This window comes from Bos indicus x Bos taurus, chromosome 17 (assembly GCF_003369695.1).
Source record: "Bos indicus x Bos taurus breed Angus x Brahman F1 hybrid chromosome 17, Bos_hybrid_MaternalHap_v2.0, whole genome shotgun sequence".
In the NCBI taxonomy this organism is placed as follows: Eukaryota; Metazoa; Chordata; class Mammalia; order Artiodactyla; family Bovidae; genus Bos; species Bos indicus x Bos taurus.
In genome coordinates, this window is record NC_040092.1 from 16,497,289 (window position 1) to 16,512,417 (window position 15,129).

Genomic DNA, 15,129 nt, shown 5'->3' on the forward strand with positions numbered 1-15,129 from the left:
AAAAGGAATCCTCTAGAGTAATGGAAAAATTACTCTAATTTGCTTTGTTGTAAATTGGAATTTTATATCCTAGATTGATTTAAAGTGGAGCATACTTACTCTCAAGCTACCTTGGAATCATGAAGATTCTGGAGCACCTATTCTGCCATCACTGACCCCCCAGTAGTGGCTGAAGTTTGTGTCTCCTTAAGGATTGTTTGGTTTCAGGAAACCAAAACTGAATCAGTGAAGGACAAGAAGAAAGAGGTTGATCACAGGGAATACCCCAGAACCCAGTTGCTCCAAATTGCCAGATTGAACCCTCAACTCTCCATAATCTTTCAGGTCTGCTACCCACAACTGATCCCCTGAATCTCCCTGCCCCAATTCCACATTCCCAAAAGAGAGGACCTGCCTGGCAAAGATGTATGTTAATCAATTTGATGTAAACCTAATCCTAATTTAAATGTTCTGGAGGCCAGCTCCTTAAATATTTAATAGAAACTTTAAAAAGAGAGAGAGAGAAAGGTGAGCACAAAATCCTTTGTGCCATGTGAACAGTTAAGCCCTAATTGCAGACACACTGGTCATCCCTGGGTGGAAATAATGGATTTTCTGCAGGTGGGGCTGCCTGCAGATCCGAGCCTGTTATCTTCCTTCCTCCCATCAGCGTGGGTAAGAGGGACTCAAGTAATCCCTGAGGTTTCCCAGGATTTGAATTCCCCTGAGCATTTTCCCACCATCTACCCACCTCAGCTGAGTTTGTTTTATCACTTTCAGCCCCAAACAGCAGCTGCTTTTTGCCTTTTCTGGCAGCAGCTGCCTTTGTACCCTGTTGCCTCCTTCCCAAATAAGACATTTAATTAATTTTTTACCCCACTCTTTCTGACAACTCTTTTCTCCACTCGTGGTCGTTCTTCCTCCACCTCCCTGGGGTCAGACGACTTCATCAGGAAATGAAACAATTGCCCCAGACAAGACCTCCCTTCTCCAGTGATTTTATTTGAGAAACAGGGCTCTGTGATTATGGATCACTTCAGAGCTAAAAGCCAGGGTATTTGAAGGGGAAAGGAAATACCAACAAACTCACCAGATTTCAGGGAAGCAAGCGGCTGGAGAGACCTGTAAATGAGTGATTTTCAACCCTGCAGGGGGACCGGGATGCCTTGAGAAGCTATAACGTTATGGACGCTTTTCCCAGAAAAATCATGCACACAAAACAGCAACAGGGCTGCTGCTTAATGGCAAGGCAACTTGAATTAGAGAAGGGAACCCCTTTCTCTGCGTGGACTTCAGCCCTCTACTTAGCACTTTGACAGGGTAACCCTGTGCCGACAACTTGCACAATTGAGAGTGGTGTTCCTTCATGGACTCTGCTGGATCAGTCACCTCTTCTCCAATTTAGCATGCACTCCCTTTATTTTACTGATGGGATCCTGAGGCTCAGAGTGGGGAACTGGTTTTCTCAAGGTCAGATGGTGAGTCAGATACCTCGGATGAGAGTCTTGACATTCAGCCTTTCCAACTTTATCCCCTGCACCTACATACACAGACCCTCTCACCTACTTCCTGATTAAAACCAAATGATCATTCCCACTCTCAGAGACAAAGCAACGAGCGTGGTAGATAAACATCTCTTGTCTAAATATCTAAATTAAATCCTTGTAGAAGATGCTTGCATTGAAGTGTTGGTAAACCCAGTGGCCCCAGGCAGGGAAGAGCTATTAGTCTTATCAGCACAGTCTGGGTTGAATGATCCATTTCCAACAGTGCAAGGAATGAAATCATGGAAAGGATAAGAGTCAGGATGGAGGGGGTGTGAGTCTGGGCTGGTGGCATTGAAAAACCGCAGCTTGAGGGGGCAGGCTGCCCTGAAGAGGGCCATTCAGGTGTGTTAAAGACAGGCCCGGTATGAAAGCGCAAATGAATCGCCCGAAATAGATGAGATTTCTCTCTGTGGTAATTGCCAGCAGAGCTGGAGAAGTTTTCTATCGATAGCACAGGAAGGAATGAGCTGGGGGAAAAAAAGAGGATTTTATCTTGGAGCCAAGAATGAGTAAGGGCTTTTGGGGGAAAAAAAGGCAGTGGGGAGGTGATTAAGCTGGTCTTTTTCAAAGAGAAATAGTCCTGTTGGGTGGACAGGAAAAGGAGGAGCTGATCCTCCCCACAGAGGGGCGCTGTTGTGGCAGCAAGAAGGTGGTAATTCACAGAGGCAACAGAGAGGAGCTTTGGGTTCCCTTGGTTGTCTGAGGACCTTTCTTAAGATTGCTCTTTCTCAGCCTTAGTTTCCTCATCTGTACAATGGGTATGAGTGAACTACCATAGACAACAATAGTGATGGATTTTACAAACTTAGTGTTGAACGGAAAAAAAAAATGGGTGCAAAAGGCTACCTACTATATGATTCCATATTCCATTTATATTGTTGTTGTTTATATTGTTTGGCTGCCCCCAAATATGCCACAATAGCATATTGGTTATTTTTAATTAAAGTTACTTAAGGAATGCCTAACTGAAGAGGAACACTTTGGCCTTCGATTCTGTTGGCAACCCACTCCAGTACTCTTGCCTTGAAAATCCCATGGACGGAGGAGCTTGGTGCAGGCTACTATCCATGGGGTCGCAAAGAGTTGGGCAGGACTGAACAACTTCACTTTCACTTTCTGTCTCCCCAAAAGCAGGAAATAAATCTCTCATGTGAAAGGTGAGCTCCCTGCAACTAGAAGTCAAAGGGATACCCTTATCACTAGAGATAGAGGGCTGAGGAGCCTTTATAAACAATCCTTGTTACTTTAAAAATTTACTGACTTAAGCTCAAACTCTGTTACATTCTTCACTAATTAAGCATCTGAAACCAAAGTTTCTTTGTCCTGTCAATTCCTCACAAATTTATTGTTTGTCTAAAAAGTATAAAAGTTGCCTGCTTTGGCCACTTCTTGGGTCCCATTTTTATGAGATCTTTGTGCACATGAATTAAAATTGGTGTCTTTTTCTCTTGTGGAGTTGTCTTGTGTTAATTTTATTATTAGTCCAGTCACAAGAACTCAAGCGGGATCAGTTCAGTTCAGTTGACCAATCGTGTCTGACTCTTTGCGACCCCATGGACTGCAGCATGCCAGGCTTCCCTGTCCATCACCAACTCCCAGAGCTTACTCAAACTCATGTGCATTGAGTCGGTGATGCCATCCAACCATCTCATCCTCTGCCATCCCCTTCTCCCACCTTCAATCTTTCCCAGCATCAGGGTCTTTTCCAATGAGTCAGTTCTTCTCATCAAGTGGCCAAAGTATTGGAGTTTCAGCTTCAGCATGAGTCCTTCCAATGAATATTCAGGACTGATTTCCTTTAGGATGGACTGGTTTGATCAAATTGCAGTCCAAGGGACTCTCAAGAGTCTTCTCCAACACCACAGTTCAAATGCATCAATTCTTCCGTGCTCAACTTTCTTTATAGTCCAACTCTTACATCCATACATGACTACTGGAAAAACTATAGCCTTGACTAGACAGACCTTTGTTGGCAATGCAATGTCTCTGTTTTTTAATATGCTGTCTAGGTCGGTCATAGCTTTTCTTCCAAGGAGTAATCATCTTCTAATTTCATGGTTGCAGTCACCATCTGCAGTGATTTTGGAGCCCAAAAAGATAAAGTCTGTCACTGTTTTCATGATTTCCCCATCTATTTGCCATGAAGTGATGGGACCAGATGCCATGATCTTCGTTTTCTTAATGTTGAGCTTTAAGCCAACTTTTTCACTCTCCTCTTTCACTTTCATCAAGAGGCTCATTACTTCTTCTTTGCTTTCTGCCATAAGTGTGGTGTTATCTGCATATCTGAGGTTGTTGATATTTCTTCTGGCAATCTTAATTCCAGCTTGTGCTTCATCCAGTCTGGCATTTCTCATGATATACTCTGTGTATAAGTTAAATAAGCAAGGTGACAATACACAGCCTTGACATACTCCTTTCCCTATTTGGAACCAGGCTGTTGTTCCATGTCCAGTTCTAACTGTTGCTTCTTGACCTGCATACAGATTTCTCAGGAGGCAGGTCAGGTGGTCTGGTATTCCCATTTTTTACGAATTTTTCACAGTTTGTTGTGATCCGCACAGTCAAAGGCTTTGTTTGGCATAGTCAATAAAACATAAGTAGATGTTTTTCTGGAACTCTCTTGCTTTTTTGATGATCCAATGGATGTTGGGAATTTGATCTCTGGTTCCTCTGCCTTTTCTAAATCCAGCTTGAACATCTGAAAGTTCACAGTTCATGTACTGTTGAAGTCTGTCTTGGACAATTTTGATCCTTACTTTCCTAGAGTGTGAGATGAGTGCAATTGTGCAGTAGTTTGAACATTCTTTGGCATTGCCTTCCTTTGGGATTGAAGTGAAAACTGACTTTTTCCAGTCCTGTGGCCACTGCTGAGTTTTCTAAATTTGCTGGCATATTGAGTGCAGCACTTTCGCAGCATCATCTTTTAGGATTTGAAATAGCTCAACTGGAATTCCATCACCTCCACTAGCTTTGTTTGTAGTGATGCTTCCTGAGGCCCACTTGACTTCACATTCCAGGTTATCTGGCTCTAGGTGAGTGATGACACCATCGTGGTTATCTGGGTCATGAAGATCTTTTTTGTATAGTTATTTTGTGTATTCTTGCCAACTCTTCTTAATATCTTCTACTTCTGTTAGGTCCATACAATTTCTGTCCTTTATTGTGCCCATTTTTGCATGAAATGTTCCCTTAGTATCTCTAATTCTCTTGAAGAGATCTCTAGTCTTTCCCATTCTGTTGTTTTCCTCTATTTCTTTGCATTTATCACTGAGGAAGGTTTTATCTTTCCTTGCTATTCTTTGGAACTGTACATTCAAGTGGGTATATCTTCCCTTTTCTCCTTTGCTTTTCACTTCTCTACTTTTCACAGCTATTTGTAAGGCCACCTCAGACAATCATTTTGCCTTTTTGCATTTGTTTTTCTTGGGGATGGTCTTGATATACTGCCTCCTGTACAATGTCACGAATCTCCATCCATAGTTCTTCAGGCACTCTGTCTATCAAGAGGGATTGAGGGAGATATTTCCCCTCTCCCACAATATTCAGCCCCCAAACAGGCAAAACTCATCTAGAAGTCAGAAAATTCAGGAGAGTGAGATGAGAAAGAGATCAGAAATGAGCATGGGAGGTAGGGGAGGGCGTGGGGCTTCTAAGTATTGAGAATATTCTGTTTCTTTAATCTGATAGAAATGCATTGATCTAGCTCTACCTTGATGACTGGGAGCTCTTCTGTAAGTCTGTTATCTTTTACTTAAAAAAAGAACTAGTGTTCATAGAGGAGATGAAATCTCTAGGCAAATGACTACCTATATATAATTCAAGGCAGACAATAGAGAAGTTACAGAATTGAGGCAGAATGACAATCAGGAGTGATCAGCTGATTTGTGGGTAGGGGAGGGGTGTACATTCATCGGCATTTGGCTTCAGAGAATAAGAACTCCAGGGACACCTTGGATCAGCCTGAGCAGACTAGAACCTCCCAAGGATCAGACAGGTGAGGGAGTGTGCGCATCACTGCCCCCCCGTGGCCACTGATGCCAGACTCTTTTTCATAAAGGGCTGAGAATCCTTGCTTTGTCCAGCCCTACTAGGGACCTCATATGTGAGCTGAAGTTAGTAGAAAGGACGTTTGTGACTCAGTTAAAAGAGTAGAATGCTTGTTTTTCTTTCTCTTATAGTGAAACCTCAACTCTCTGGTAAAGACCTTATGATTAGTTGTTCATTTAAAAAACCTTTTTCCAAGGCCCATTCTGTGCTGAGCACTGGTCCAGATTCTGGGGCTCTTACCACAGCTAGCAAAGGTTATCACCCCATGGGGCAAAGGTTCTAGGTGGCTATTTAAGCAAAGAGGTGATCTCCATGGGACTTCCTTCACAGGGAGATTCTGTGAAGCAGCAGTAGAAATGTAAGCCAGATGCCTAGCAGAAATTCCTAACTGCAAATTAGTTGAATGTCTACCTGATATGAAATAAGGAAGCTTTATTGGATGTAGTTTTCATATATCATGGAACTGAGTTGCTAGCTATAGCCTACCTAATATTGGCAGAGGGATTTTGAAATTTATAAGGCATTGTTTTATACACACACACACACACACACACACACACAGATACCTCAAATGGTAGCCTAGAGAACCTGTACCACTGAAGGTGTATTCAGCAGCAGATCTCAGAAAACCCAATGAAAAATGGCTTAAAATAATGAGAGAAATGTATTCTCCCACTTAACAGAAGTCCTAAGGGAGAGTAAGTTAATTCAGCAACTCAACTAGACCTCAGGTTTGACTCTGCCATTCTCAGGGTGTTAACAATACTTTTCCTCAACACTGCAAGAAGGCTGCAGCATCTTCAGCCATTACATTCAGACACAGTGAGACAGAGCATCCTCTCTTGTATACTATTTTAGGAATAGCACAATAGTGCAATAGGAATTCCATCAAGGCCTCCCAGAATTATATCACAACATGCTTATACCTAAGCCGGGCTTTCTTGGTAACTCAGACAGTAAAGAATCTGCCTGCAATTCAGGAGACTGGGGTACGATCTCTTCTGCAGAAGAGAATGGTAACCCACTCCAGTATTCTTTCCTGGGGAATTTTGTGGACAGATGAGCCTAGTGGGCTACAGTCCATGGGGTTGCAAAGAGTCGGACATGACTGAATGACTAACACACATACCTAAGCCAGTCACCAGCAAGGAGAATGGCTTTGATAGATCAAGAATCATTTTCTGGTGCTTCAGTAGGACCCAGCCTTCCCTAGTGAGGCAAACCTACTTCCCCAACCCAGATGCCTGAATAGAATCAGAACTCTGGTTAACGAGGACACATTCTTGGATTACAATATGGAGAGCAACTGGGTGCCTTTGCAAAAGGATGAAACTGCTAAAAGCTTTGAATTTGCTGGTAGGGTTATCTATATTCCTATCTCACTCCTTCCAGACCACAGTTCCCCTAGCTGAGGGGAACTATGACAGCCAAGATCCCATAAAGCATACCAACTTCTCTGGTCTCCATTGAGAACCAGATGGTAAAGGGAAAGGTCACAGGTCTCAGGTCAGATGGCCAAGGGTTCCTTGTTGTGTCTTGAGGAAACAGAGCTCGAGGCCTCAGCGTCATCCCAACAGCAGGCCCCAGGCACTGGGCCCCTGATGCACTAGGCTCTGGGCTCCCAACTGGGCTGGCTTCCAGCCTCAGATTCTTTCCCAGAGTCTGGCCCTGCCTAACTCAGGGTTGCTGCCGGCTCATGGTGTATCTCTGGGCAGTCACCAAAGGTGCCTTCTCCGGTTGGTTGGATTCTGGCTGATGCACACTGACAGCCAGGCACACAGGCTGGTGGAGGGAATTTGGGCTGGATTCAGCCTCTATAAGCCCCCTAGGCGGGCACCTTTGAGCAGTTCATCAGTTGCACACATACAGAAGCCCTGCCCCTCATAAGCCCCAGGCTGTTGCATATTCTACACCCAACTTCTCCTTAATGTCCTGGTTGGTTTCTGCCTTGAACAGGCAGCCTGTCAGCTTGGATCTTTTAATCCTGGATTCGCCAGAGCATGATTGACAGGCATTTAAACTGAGCCTCCCTGGGGCTGAGACTTGTTCCTGCAGAAGTGGAGGAACAGCCAAGCTGCCAGGTCTCGAGCTGGATCTTGGGGCCATAGGACCTTTTCTGATCCTTCTATATCCAAACCAGGCTAATGCTGAAGGCATAATATCCATGTCTTTCAGAGCCGTATCAGGGACTCTTCCCAGCCATGTACTGGGGCCATAGGAAGACAAGGGGACCATTAGCTATAAACACTGTGTGGTGGGGCCTGTTCTGGGTACTAAACAAATAGGAGAAATGAGAAGACATGGTCCTGCCCCCTGCAGGGCTTGATTTTCTATGGAGATACACTTGGGTCAAGAGTTACAACACAGACTGAGGAGTGATGGAGGTTTGGGAAGAGTCTAGGTGTCCAGATCAAAGGCATGTAACCTTGATGTGTATGTGTGTGTAGGGGGACAGAACATAAAGATTTCCAGAAGAAATGAGACTCTAGTCAAACAGGGAGTGTAGAGGTGGGGTTGGTGTCAGAGCACAGGAGCAATATGTGCAAAACTAGGAGGTAAGGGGAGCTGTCTATGTTTCAGGGTGGCTGTCATATCTCATGCAGTGGGGCCTGGGGTACGGGCAAGTGGTGAGAGGTGAGGCTGGCCCAGATCATGGAAGTGCTCACTCTGTGAATCTAGGTCCTCCTAGAAACAGATGCCAACACAATAAGGACTTTACTAGGGAAACTGCCCAAGAGACAAATGGGGTGGAAGTGGGCAGGAGAGGCTGGGAGAGCATCGGACCTTGAACAGAGGAAAAAGGGGAGAAAGAAAGGTCGAGTGGAAGCATCCTAACCTGTCTTGCCATCTGGGGAAAGTCTGGGGCTCTTGGGAGCTCTCCAGCCCAAGTTGGCAGCCATCAGAGGAATTCCCTGTGTCCCTGCCTTGGTGTCCCAGCCATTGATTTCCCAATTCAGCCACACCACCCCAGGTGATAGGTCTAAACTAATCCCATTCTCCTGCAATTGTTTGAAGATGTTTTATATGTAACCCAATCGAAGCCAATAAGACATAATGAGAAGTTTGCTGAGGAGCTTTTAGGAGCAGACCTCTTAAGAAGTCTTTTTCTTAAGACTTTAAAGACAATCTTTTTCTTTCTCTGGGCATGTTGGTATCGGTGTGGGATATCTGGGAGAGTTAGCCAACCTGAAATCAAAAGAGAGCAGCCAGAGAGCACAGTCCTCACACCGAGGTTGGAGGAACAAAAAGATGGAAAGAACGTGGGCTCTGAATGACATCGAGTCACTGAGTAAATCAGTCCTGGAACCCACATGACCACTGGACTTCTTGAAACTAAGACCACATATTCAGTTTATGATTTGCATCGATCTGAATCAGGGTTTTCTGTTCCTAAACTCAAACAAAGCATAATCCCTGTTTTACAGGTAAAGAGATGGAATCTTAAAGTCCCATAGCTGATAGATGGCAGAGTAGGGACACAATCCCAGATCTTCCTTTCCTTTGTCAATGACAAGTTTCCTCTTGGATATCAACTTGAATCACTTGTAATGATAAAACTCGAGTTCTTACCCTGTGTGACATTAGTATATGGGGCAATGAGATATCCACAGCATTAATTGTGCCCTCACTGTATACTCTGCACAATGCCAGTCATTGTGGAGGGCATAAGTGACTGAATGTTAGCCCTGCTTTTAAGGAGTCGATGATATAACTGAGCATAAATGAACATAATTAGAGACTAGAATGATAGATCACTTTTAAGGGGCACTTGCTACATGGTAGACAGTGGGATAAGTATTGAACACATAACATGTGTTCCTCACAGCAAACAACAGGGTACTTTCTTTTATTTTCTTTTACTGTCATTGTCACCATATTACAGCTATGAAGGCACAGAGAGGTTACTAATTCACCCAAGATCACAAAGCTGGTATAAATGAGATTTAAGGCTTTCTGACTTGAAAGCCTGTGCTCTTAACCAATATGCTAGACTGCCTCTCCTAACAGACATTCATTAGTGCAAGGCAGCATCAAGCCAAGTGATGGATATACAGGATGATAATAGAGAGGATTCTTAAACACATTTGTGAAGGTGCTTTGCACATGTTATTGTTAATCCTTATGATTCTCAAACTTGAGCAATGGGATCACCTAGAGGGCTTGTTAAAAGCACAAATTGCTGGGATCCACCCTCAGTTTCTGATTTAGCAGATTCCAGCTGAGGAGGTATCTTAGGATTTGTATTTTCTAACAAGTTCCCACCCACTTCAGTGTTCTTGCCTGGAGAATCCCAGGGACAGAGGAGCCTGGTGGACTGCCGTCTATGGGTTCGCACAGAGTCGGACATAACTGAAGTGACTTAGCAGCAGCAGCAGCAAGTTCCCAGGTGATACTGAATGTCTGGGAACCATACTGTCAGGGCCACTGCCTTAGAATAACTCTGTAAAAGAAAGATTGCCATCCCCATTTTGCAGATGGAAAAAGTGTCTTGTACTGGGAAAACTCATTTACCCACACTTTACAGAGGGTAAGTTCTAGTCCTAGGACTTGAACCTGGTTCAAGCTGGGCTCAAAATCCATGTTCTGTCCGTTGCACTATGCTGCCTCAAGATAGAAATGCATCATAAACTCAGGAGGAAAAGAAACTGTGGGCTGGAATGTCCAGGGAAAACTTCCTGAAGGAGGAAGTTACCTTGAAAAAAATGAATTTATATTGGCCATCCTAAGCTATGAAGGGTGAAGGGGTAAAGTGAAAGTTGCTCAGTCGTGCCCGACTCTTTGCAACTCGTGAACTATACAGTCCATGGAATTCTCTAGGCCAGAATACTGGAGTGGGTAGCCTTTCCCTTCTCAAAGATCCTAAGCTATAGACATGACCAATGGAATACTTGACTTGCCACATTATAGCTGTGAAAATACCCTTGCCTTGAATTTTTACATAATGAGAGGGATTGTGGTGAGGAAATATAGTCAGGGTTGCTCCATAAAAGGGAGGTCTGGACAGAATACATATCCTGGAGTAGGTAAATAACAGGGATCTCAGAGACAGGAAGGAACTGATTAAGGGGACCAGCAGCTAAAAAGGTAAACACAGGTGAGGAAATTCTATGCTCCATACCCAAAGGAGAGGAACGACTTGTATTATCTTTTTTTCATGCCAGGGGATGGGTAGGCATTACATCATCCCCATTTATTCCCTCAAGTGAGAATGTGCAACATGGCTTGGATATACTCCCACCAGAACCTGCTCCCTTTTTCCTATTCTAATTTCCGTAATCAAAGCAAAGGACAAGGAGAGCGATTTTTCCTTTGACACTGATTGAAAAATGATGATGTTCTGTGATTGAAACCACTGGGCTTGTTCAGCTTCAAGGAAGCAGTCAATGCAGACATGAAGACACAAGCATTGTGAACAAGCATTTCAAAAAACGATATGCGAAAGAGAAGTTTGTTCTCTGTGGTTGGCCAGATTTGAAGTTGGATTAGGATAGATGGAAATTCCAAATTAAGAAAGAACGTGCTAGTAATTTTTGATGTCATCCATTAATCCAGTCATTGAGTCATTCGACAACCATCCACTAGGAGCCCACTGTGTGCCGGGGATGGTCCTTGGTACCTGGTGAATCAAACAGAAATGGTTCTTCTCTTCATGGTTGGCCTGAATCCATCTTGTTAAAACTTAGGCTGTTTTGAAGTTGAAGTAGTTTAAATCCCTTGTCAGCGCGAGAAAATGAGCATAGTCACCAACTGACCCTTCTCCTACACCCCCATTTCTTCCTGCAGTGATAACATATGCTTTCATTGTAATGAAAGTTGCTGAATATGCCAAAAACACATCATTCAAACCATTTCTCCTCCAGGAAGTGGGAGCCTTGGATTAAATGCAGAGACACACGGTCAGGGATACAGTAACCGGGCTGTACAAGGTAAATAAGTTAGGAACACATTCTGATGTAAGGGGATATTTCTCAGTAAGGATGAGCTCTCAGATAATGGCCCATCCCTCAGGGGCCCACACAGCTGTCCCAAGGCATTTCCGGGGTCTGAGAGACAAAATCCATCAGCCATTCAGTACAAAGCTGGGGAGCATTTCAACTTTCTAATAGGGTCATTAGCTGGGTAACAGATGAAACTGAACAGTGACAGAAGGTCAGAGGTAACTGAAACAGGAGAGAAAAATACATGGTGAGTCTACACATTCTTTGAGAACACACATTTTCCTCAAAATTCCCTTGACCGTCCAGCATCATGAAATGTCAGAAGCCAAGGGATTTGTAAAGAACAACTCAAAGAACCACAGGATGAGAAAGAATCTATCCACAAGGGAGGGATGACGAATTTTCAGAAACCAGCAAGCTAATCCAGAAGAGCTGTTGATAATATCACAAGGCACTTACAAATGCATTCGCAGTGATTCTGTAAACCCAGGAAATCAGGCAGAATGATTTGTGAGAAACAAGGATCTGTGTTCTGAGCTGAAAGTTTAATTCTGGCTTAGGAATTTGTTCCACCTATGATTTGTATTAATTTAACCTTGCTTTTCTGATCATTAAAAAATATATATTTCCATTGCAGAAAGTACAGAAAGAAAATAAAAATCACTCCAAATACCCCACAATTTTAAAAAAATATTAACTTTTTATTGATAGCCTACAAGTCTTTTTCACATGCATTTGTGTACATCTCTTTCTATTCCAAAACTAAAATCATATATCCATAGTTTTAAGAACTGTTGTTCTCACTTAATAATATGTTATGAAATTTTCATGAGTTTCCCCCATATTTAAAACTATTTTTATTAATACTATTTTTTAATGTCTATGTTACATGAGTACCTTAGGTTGAGACATATAAAATTAGTGATATTTGACCTTTTTTAACCTATAAAAATGGCAATTTTGTATGGTTCACCTGTATTATAATTGATTTCTCCAGTCTGATATTCATTGACATTTAGACTGTTCCCAGATGTTCTCAATTATAGAAATTTTGCAGTGAACTTCTTTGAGTTCAGCTTATTGCACATCCATGATTATTTTCTTATAGTAAATCCTTATGCACTCGTTATGTATTGCAAACACATGCAAACTTAGCAGCTTAAACAACACTTTTTTTTTTTTTAGTTCACAGTTTCTATGGAAACTATGTCTTCCATGGAAGCTGGGTCTTTTTCAGGGTCTTTCTTCCAAGTCTGCAATCTAGGTGTAAGTCAGAGCTGAGGTCTCATTCAAAGGCTTGACTGGGGCAGAATCTCCTTCCAAGTTCATTTAGGTGTTCCTGGGCAGGATTCAATTCCTTATTAGTTGTTGACCTGAGACCTCCCTCAGATCCTCGCCATGGGTGTTTGTCCATAGTATTGCCCACAGCATTTCAGCCATCTTGATGAAAGCCACCAAGAGGAGGAGTCTGCTTGTCAGATGAAGTTACGATCTTACACTACTCAGTTACAGTCACAGCAGTCCGTCACTCTTGCCATATTTGATCTATTTAGAAGCAAGTCACAGCTCTGTTTTGCAGGTTGGATTCCCTGGGAAGCAGGATCTGAGATGAGGATTAGATCCAGGGAATGTATGAAAGTGACCTTGGGGTCAAGTGACACCTGTGGAAAGGAAGGGAAGCCAACAGGAAGGCAAGAAAACAGAGAGGAAGTTGCATCCCGTTGGTCTGCCAAGAAGTCTCAGTGGGGACCTCAGCTGATCCCATAGAGAGCTCTGAAGCAGGGAGGACCCTTCAGAGTTGTCTGGAGTTGGAGGCAAGAGGATGAACCTTTATCCCCCACATCAATAATGAATGTAGGCTGCCTTAGGAAGATGAAGAGCTTTGTACTCTGCAGTGGAGACAATCCCTGATGGGGCTGGCAGCTGAGTGCTGTCTGCCGACAGGACTTCCAGGGCCTGGGAGAATACACCCTTCATTCTCTCAACTGCTGCCATGGTTCGAGAATTTCTATGTTTGGGATTTTGTTTTTCACAAATTACCCACCTCTGTTCAAAACCTTGCTTATTCTTCAGAAAGCAAAACATCTAATGCATACATATTACTTAAACTTACTAATTTTTACCCACTTAGTTTTGAGGTGTGCTAACATATTCTAATAAAATTGTGATTTGGCCGTTAGATCTCTGTGGCTTATTTATTACTCATTATAAATTTGTACCCTTACATACCATCAGTCTTACCCCCTATACCCTATTCCCTGGTAACCACCATTTTGATTTCTTTAAAAAAAAATAGGTTTGACTTTTTAAGATTACACATATAAGTTATATCATGCAGTACTTGTCTTTCTCAGTCTTACTTGTCTCACTTAGCTCACCCATGACATTGGTTCAAGGCTCACCCATGTCATTATAAATGGCATGATAGCCTCCTTTCTAGTGGCTGAATAATATTCTATTGTGTATATATACTTTGTTCCCTCATCCATTGATGAAATTTCAGGTCATTTCGATAGCTTGGCTATTGTGAATAATGCTATAATACACACAGGTGTGCACATATCTTGCTAAAATCCTGTTTTCATTTTCTTTGGGTATATACCCAGAAGTAGAATTGCTGGATTGAATAGCAGATCTATTTTTTTTTTAATTTTAGGAAACTCCATATTGTTTTCCATAGTAGTTGGACTAATTCAGACTCCTACTAGCAATATATAATGTTTCCCTTTTCACCTTATCCTTGCCGGCACATATGGTCTCTTGTCTTATTGATGTAGCCATTCTAACAGGTGGGAGGTGATGTCTCATTGTGGCTTTAGTTTGTATCTCCCTGATGATTAGTGATGAACATCTTTTAATATGCCTGTTGGCAATTTTGATATCCTCTTTGGTTTTGGTTTTTGTTTTTTTTTTCAAGTTTATGGTACTGAAGTGAAGTGATTTATAATGTATTAATCTCTTCCATTTAGCAAAGCAGTTCAGTTATACATTTATATATACATTCTTTTCATATCCTTTTCCTTTATGGCTTATCATAGGATATTGAATGTAGTTCCCTGTGCTATAATATAAGAATTTGCTGTTTATCCTTTTTATATAATAGTTTGTATCTGCTAACCCCAAACTCCTAATCTCTCCTCCTCCATCCGCCTCCCGCTTGGAAACCACAAGTCTGTTCTCTATGTCTGTGAGTCTGTTTCATAAAGTTCTTTTGTGTCATATTTTAGATTCCACATATAAGCGATAGCTGGAGGAAGAAATGGCAGTGCACTCCAGTATTCTTGCCTGGAGAATCCCATGGACAGTGGAGCCTGGTGGGTTACAGTTCATGGGGTCTCAAAGAGTTGGACACAACTGAGCAACTAACACACATAAGTGATATCATGTAGTACTTGTCTTTTTCTGACTTACTTCACTTAGTATGATAATCTCTAGGACCATCCATGTTGCTACAAATAGCATTATTTCATTCTTTTTATGGCTGAGTAGTATTCCATTGTATACATGTACCACATCTTTTCTTTGATGTCTTCTTTGGATCAGCAACGTTTTCTTCATTGTATCTTGATTCTCTTGCAGCTCCTTCTCTTCTACAGTATTGGATGTTGTGGATC

The 15,129-nt window shown here is 42.5% G+C and overlaps 1 protein-coding gene across 2 annotated transcripts in view; it reads left to right on the forward strand.

Annotated features, from left to right (window-relative positions):
- Positions 1–15,129, forward strand: part of SRRM4 (serine/arginine repetitive matrix 4) — a 169,680-nt gene that overhangs the window by 44,590 nt on the left and 109,961 nt on the right. The window lies entirely within an intron of this gene.